This window comes from Helianthus annuus, chromosome 4 (genome assembly GCF_002127325.2).
Source record: "Helianthus annuus cultivar XRQ/B chromosome 4, HanXRQr2.0-SUNRISE, whole genome shotgun sequence".
NCBI classification, from domain to species: Eukaryota; Viridiplantae; Streptophyta; class Magnoliopsida; order Asterales; family Asteraceae; genus Helianthus; species Helianthus annuus.
The window spans coordinates 100,307,275-100,315,032 of NC_035436.2; positions in this window are offsets into that span (position 1 = coordinate 100,307,275).

The following is a 7,758-nucleotide window of genomic DNA, read 5'->3' on the forward strand; positions in this document are numbered from 1 at the left end:
ACGCTAAATAATTAATAATTCTAGATAACGCCAAAATTATCTTGCATGCAAAAATAAAGCAGCATGTCAAACGTGAAAATCGGGAAAGGAGAAGTAAACTAAAAAGACAAAAAACCCCTCGGACCCTGATCATGCTGCGCGCCACCTGTTGGGCCAGGATGCGTTCTCACCGTTCTCACACTTTTGAGCGTTTTCTACTGAACCCGTTTATATATATATACATATATATATATATATATAGATATATATGTATATATATATATGTATATATATATATATATAGGGGAAGGTTCTATGCAGAACACTAAATATTGCGAGAACACGCAGAACAAAATGAATCACTTATTTTTTCAATCCTAAAAACCTAAAAAGTAAATGAAAATGTTATAAATGCAGGATTTATTGTTTCTCACACTAGAATTTAAAACAAAAAATGAAAAATCTTCTGTTTTTTAAATAACCTGCACACATGTAGGTTATGTGTAGGCTAAATTACCTACATGTATGTAGACTATGTGTAGGGAAAAATATATGATTTTTTTATGTATATATAATACACATATGAATGTAAGAAACATAAAATTTAAGAAATATAAACCTTAAATCCCAAAATTTATTGATTTAGAGTTGTTCTTTTTGTTCTCGCAATAATTAGTGTTCTGTAATGATCCTTACCCTATATATATATATATAGGAGAAGGATCCATTAGGAACCGCCATTTATTGCGAGAACCGCGAGAAACAATGCGAACACAACCAAAAATACCTAAAAAAATCTAAAAAACACCCAAATTTTTTGTACTATTTTTTATGGAAAAATCGCTATCTATTTCGTCAATAATAAAAAAGTTTCAAAAAAAATATTTGAGTAACAGTTATCCATGCACATGCACATGTGCATATGTATCATTTATTTGACAAATTTCGTAATACATTACAAATATTAGACAATTACACTTTCATTTACACTACCATATGTAATACACTCATTTTTACATTACCAATATTAGAAATGCACATGTGCATCTATATGTATCAACATGAAATAAGGTTTAGAAATGCACATGTGCATCTATATGTATCAACATGAAATAAGGTGTTTTGGCACACTACTTTGAATACACTTTCCCTTTCATCTAACATACCATCCATATACACTATCATTACCTCCTACCATCCATAATACAATACCATTACCTCCTACCATCCATAATACAATACCATTACCAATATTTTCACTTAATTACATGTATATCAACACCATTTATACCATCCAATCAACACATTACATCATAAATTGACAACTATAACCAAACCATCAACCACCAGATATAACTAACAAGAAAACATGTAGATGGGCCTACTTCACCATTAAAAATCACAAGCTTTTTGTACCAAAACACGTTATATCATGGTTATACATAAGGATGCACATGTGCATTTTGAATATTGGTAATGTAAAAAAGTAGTGTATTACGGATGCTATTGTAAATTAAAGTGCAACTGTCTCCTACTGGTAATGTATTAAGGAATTTATCGAAGTAATGATACATATGCACATGTGCATAGATAACTGTTGCTCATCAAAAAAAGTTTTTTTTGGTAACGAAATATAGCGATTTTTTCTTAAAAATATTAAAAAAAATTGAGTGCTTTTTTGACTTTTTTTTTTAGATTTTATTTTGTGTTCACATTGGTTCTTGCAATAAAGGTGGTTCTCGCATGAACCCTACCCTATATATATATATATATATAGGATTAGGTTCAAACGTGAACAAAATCCCAAAAGTGAACTGCGTGAACTGATCTGGGCCTTTGATTTTTATGATCTTGAGATTAAAGTGAGTGGCATGATGGTAATTGTCACACCCCAACCGATGGTGGAATCATCGGGGCATGGCACTGAGCGAAACAGATTGTCCAAGAGTTTTCATAACAATTATCATCACTATTTAGTTTAAATTAACACATCCCATACCGTGTCCCAAATAACAAACAAATTATTACAGATAACAACTAGTCAAATATTCTGTTCCGAGAACTCAGATTTAAATAAGACGAATAAATATTGTTCACATGCTCCGAAAGACCCAGCCTGACAAGATCTAGTTGCTTTTTCCTGACAGACAACTATTTGTTGGGGGCCTCTAGAGCTTTATTCTAGCCTCGCTTTCCTAGCAAGCAAACATCTTAAACACCTGTCACATACGTTAAAATAAAGTCAATACATATAATGTAAAGGTGAGCATACAAGTTTGATAATAGCATATAGAGTTCGAAATAGTTTACGCATAATGAGCACGTACACAGAGGAAAACGAAGCATGTTAATTATCGACATAGATCTATCGATACCAATGACTGCGGGTTGACTGTCCGAGACAGTTCGCAATACATGATTACCACCGTAATCCATGCAAGTAATTGTCCTTAACAACCCACGTGTGAACGGGTGCTGAGTCCAAACTATAGTACTACGTCGTTAAGGCAGGTAGACAGCATTCAACGTGTAAACACAATCAACAAGCATTCATTTAGTCATGTAATACATGCATATTGGTTAGCGTTCAAATAATTGAGTAGTGTAATCGATTTGTGATTTTGATAAGTAACGTATGTAACACCCAAAAGTGCTAAAAGCAAAAAGGGATCGAGTATACTCACAGCGTTTGATTTGATGGATTGAAGGGAGCGCTTGAGAGTGGGGTTAGCCTGAACAGTTCGATAGCACAACGATGAAGAACACATAGTGTCACACCCCCAAAATCCACCTGCGGAGTACTACCGCTTGGAGGAGTGACTGACCAGGATCCAGCCACCAATCATATTGAACAGGCATATAAGTAGTTATAAAAATCCAACCAATACAATTGGTGTTCAAACAAAACATAGTTTAAGTTGCAAGCGGAAGCATAAGATTTAAAACCAAAACATAAGTTCAATTGTTTCCTTGTTTAACATGGCACGCAGCTATCCATGTCCCACAACGACTCTCCTCCGTGCAAGCTCCAGCTAAGTACTATGGTCCTGCAAAGCATGTAGTAACGAGTCAACAACAAGTTGAGTGAGTTCACGGTTGGGTGTTCGTTTTAAGTTGTTTCGAAAACAGTTTCCTTTATCTGGCATCCTGCCGTGGGGGTTACCCCATAGTTAAAAGCGTGACTTGTTTATCCCGGTTACTCTGGCATTCCAGCCGTGGGGGCTACCCCGTGCTAGTTATCTGGCATTTCGGCCGTGGGGGCTACCCCATGTATACACTAGACTCGTTACCATATCGACTGCTAACTGTAGTCATGTTTATGTGCCCTGAAACTGTCAATGTCCATCATCATTGACGTGCCCCAGATCCATTAGTTCACGCCCGTCCTCTGCGGCACGGTGTGAGGTTTGTCAGACCTAAATAGCGCTATCTAACTAATGACCCGCTCGCCATTGGCCCGGCGATTAAGTCGATATAAAAGGAGGGACTTCGTGATAGAGTTTTGGTCTAGTACGAGTTATCTGTCCGTGAGGACGAGGAATTACATTCCTGAACCATTGCTGTCCTACCCAAGGAGGACGAGGAATCGACGTTCCTTAACCCCATTCCCAACCTAGGGAATCCCATGCTTTGTAGAGGGCGTGAACTCACCTTGGTGTGCTCGGCAGATACACAGAAAGTCAATCAAGTTGTAAGTGGTCAACTACGTCCTAACATAGATACCTTTCAAGTCAGGTTCAACCCAAGTAGTGCACGTATTATCTATACGTATTCATACACAAGTAACGATCATGGCATACACGTTTATCATGGCAGTTCAACAACAGTGCACAACATACTCAATTAACAGTAGTACATACGACCCATATGCTCGGCCCAATTACTTAGGCCCGTAACAGTGTGGAAGTCCAAATAGCGTGTACATGCATATGGTCTCTGTCACACCCCGACCACGTGTAACAACAAAACGTGGCGGAAACGTCGGGGAGTGTTGTAACAGAATCATTGTTTCATAACACATGGAAATTTAAATATTATTTTATTGATTAAATGAGCTCGTTGTTCTATTACAATCACATAAGTACAACTATGATCTTCCAAGTTTTAAAGTTGCTAAGGCACGAGTCCATCCTAAATGTAGCATGTATCAACAATCATCTCAAGACAGCACCTGAAACATGTGTAAAAATAGGTACGTCAGCATAAAAATGCCTGTGAGATACATAGGTTTTGTGAAAACGGAGTTCATGACTTATGTTTGAGAAAATGTTTAGTCATGAACTTTGTAAATTTGCTTTGTCTTGTAAATCATTTGAAAAACGATAGGATCAGATGATATGTATAAATAAGAGAATAATGTATGGTTAACTGAATAACCATGTAAAATGAGTTTGTATAAGTTAAGTTGTTTGAAAAACAATGTTTTAATAAAACGTTTATGGTATATATAAAATATACCTTGGTTTTAAGAAAGTTGAATAAGTAATATATTAAAATATATTTCAGTTCCAATATTGTTAACCCAAGTGTACTAAATAACGCCACGGTATGTAATGCAATGAAAACACTTATATATAAGAAGTACCAGCGGCGTATCTACCATGTTTTCATCACATTACACTCGTTCCGTTATCTAAACACTAACCAAAACCAAATCGTTTGATAGATGGTATATTAAATATACTTTAGTTGTTCAAAATAATAGTTTTCCGTAGTATATTACAAGTATACCTTGGATTTATAAATAACACATTAAACCATGTTTTAGTTATGTAAGTAACATATCACAATATGCTTTGGATGATTACAAAATATATGTTGGTTCTGTACAATACCACACATGAGAGTATATCAAACTATACTTTTTGGGAGTATATCAAAATATACTTTAAAGGTGCGATTTAAGAATTCATTCAGACCTGGTGCATCAAACTACACCTTTGAGACTATAAGGATACCACAAAGGAAATCCCTATTTGGATGGAGAAACAAATTGGTTTCAGACATTCCATGACAACAGGAATGGGGTGTCTAGTCCTATAGCGCTATATCATACTACCAATCGGTCTGGTGAACAAAATAAGTACTATTCCAACAATTACTTTTGTAGTCCTTGAGAAATCAGTGTTTAAACCATAGATAGTCATTTAGTTTGTCAAAAGATAAATACTAACATGTATAATCAATTATACTTTGAAATCATGAAAATAACAGATAGGTACACATGCTTCACCCCAAAACAGTTTGGAAAACAGTAAAAGATGGGGTTCTATGTACTCACCTGAGATTGCTTTGGATTCCTTGTATAATAACCGGATAATGCTAAAGATCACGGAATATCAACGGCACCTAATAGGTAGCTTATGTTAATATACCGGACCAAATCGGAAGGATCGGACAGTACGCGGGTTCGTAAACCAAACGAGTATGGAGACTCGTGTAATATGGCTTAGCAAAGCCTACATACTAAAATGAAACCTAATCTAAGTGCTTACGGTCCATCACGACCTGTTTAGGTAGCTTATGCTACCCTACGCGTCGTTCGCGTAGAACGCGTTCGGAACGCCTAACATTGCGACCACACGGTATAACCTCGGAAGGTTATAGCGATGGTCACCTAATGTGTTTGGTCGGGTCCTAATGACCGACCAAATGGGTCGGGTTCGAAAGTATAAGCGATGGTTTAAATCGCTTACCTTACGACCCTATATAAGCACTAAACTAAAAGTGACGAGCTAAGCATGTTAGAACATGCTTAACTAAGTTTAGAAACAGGTTTGGCATCAAAACAAACGGCTTTGATGCCCACGAGTAGTTTGGTTACAAAATACGCAAGAATGCGCATTTTGGCCGAAACTACGACTCGTCACTGAGCCTAGTTAACGTGGTGATTAGTAGGTATAGTCACTACGGACTATAACCATCGTGATCACGCTCACGTTATGAAGTTCCATGAACTTCGCATCGACCATAAGCTGGTCAATGCAGAAAGTCAACAAAACGTTGACTTTCGGACTCGAAAAGCGAATAAAAGAGCGAAAGAAGACTTACGGAGGGTCCCCGAGTGCTAATCAAGACCAAATAGCTCAGATATGAAACAATGGTTTCAACTTAGAGCTTTAAGATCTGATTTTGTGATTTTTACACAAAGGGGGGGGGGTATTTATAGGAAAAGTGGAACCGTTAGGATCGTTTTATCGAATATCGTGCCTTGATCTCGTGCGTACATGTGTCCAGTGGATAAGTTCAGTGAACTTGACCCTTGGCTCTTCATTGGGTGAAAAGGCATCGCCCCTTGATCGAACGAAAGGCCAGATTCTGCATTAAATGCAAAATCTTTCTGTCAGACATGTTCACGCGGCCCGCCTAAGGATTTGGCAAATCCTTACGCGCCCCGCCTAAGGTTCCCAGACCAGAATTTTCAATTTTGGTCCCTGCACTTCAGAAACACGTATTTTGGCCCATTTTTGGCACGTTTAAGCCCCGTTAACCTCATTTCAAGGCTCTAAGATGAAGTTAAAGTGTAGGGGACTTGAAATATGCTCAAAAATATTCCGGATGTCGGTTCGTTTGGCCGTACGATCGCGATGTTCGCTTAATTACGACGGAATGCGCATAAGCGCGAAAGATGATCCAAATGACGCGACGAATGGATTTTTCTCATGCCAAACACTAAGGCATAATATTATAATGCTTACATAAATTTTTGGATGTCCGGATGTATTCAGAACGTAGGTTATGCGCGAAAGTGCAAACTTGTGCACTTTTTGACACTTTTAGCCCCTGAATGATCCAAAAGTTTGTTTTAGCATACCAAACCCCTCAAAGCCTATTTCTAAGCTATGTAAAGGATATATATGGTATGTTTAACTTATGGACATGTTCCGGAATGTTCGTTACAGTTCAAATTGGCATACTTTCGCAGTTTGTCAAGTTTAGTCCCTGTAAGCGAATTAACTTGTTTTTGCCATACCAAAGCCTTCAAAACTTATTTCTAAGTTATGTAAAGGTTATTTAAGGTATGTTAAGTGTATGATGGTCTCCCGGAGTATTTGTCGCATTAAACTGAGTACGTTTATGCACCAGTTTGCGTATAATTCTCCAGAAAGCGTTGTAGAGTATGAAATTGAACAAGAATTGATATGTGCAAAGCATACACATATTTATACAAATCCCAAGTATGAAATACAATATTTCCTTGGTTTGGCATTTGTTTGATGGTTGAAGTGACACAGGTGTCACAGTCTCCCCTACTTTAGGAAATTTCGTCCCGAAATTTAATTCTAGAGGAAACTCGTGAGGACAGCTGTGAAGGTTTCGCCTTATAATAGATCCATTGAACCCTTAGGTAAAACCCTGGGCCATGTTAGGATTCTTTAGCGAATTTGTTAACCCTCAGAGTGAATTCCTTGAAATAGTAAAACATGAAATTTTGAACTACTGATTGACGAACGTTTCTTATGAAGGCTTATCATAGGAAAACTTGGTGTGTGATTGAGATCAGAATTGGGGGAGTGTGAGAATAAATGACATTGGTCGAGGTCCGAGACTTCTCCCGTATCATTATTCTTGTCACTAGGTCTTAACACATGATGAAACTTCCTGTGGTTCCTGTGCACTGAATTCCATAATTATGTAGGCCTCCATAATTACGTAATTCCTTGCACAGTCCGCACAGTCCATTTCATAATCCGTAGGAAAAATTACTTGAATAAATATGAAGCGATTTGACTAGACCACCAAAGGATCCTTTTAATTCGATCAACGAACGATCTTTTT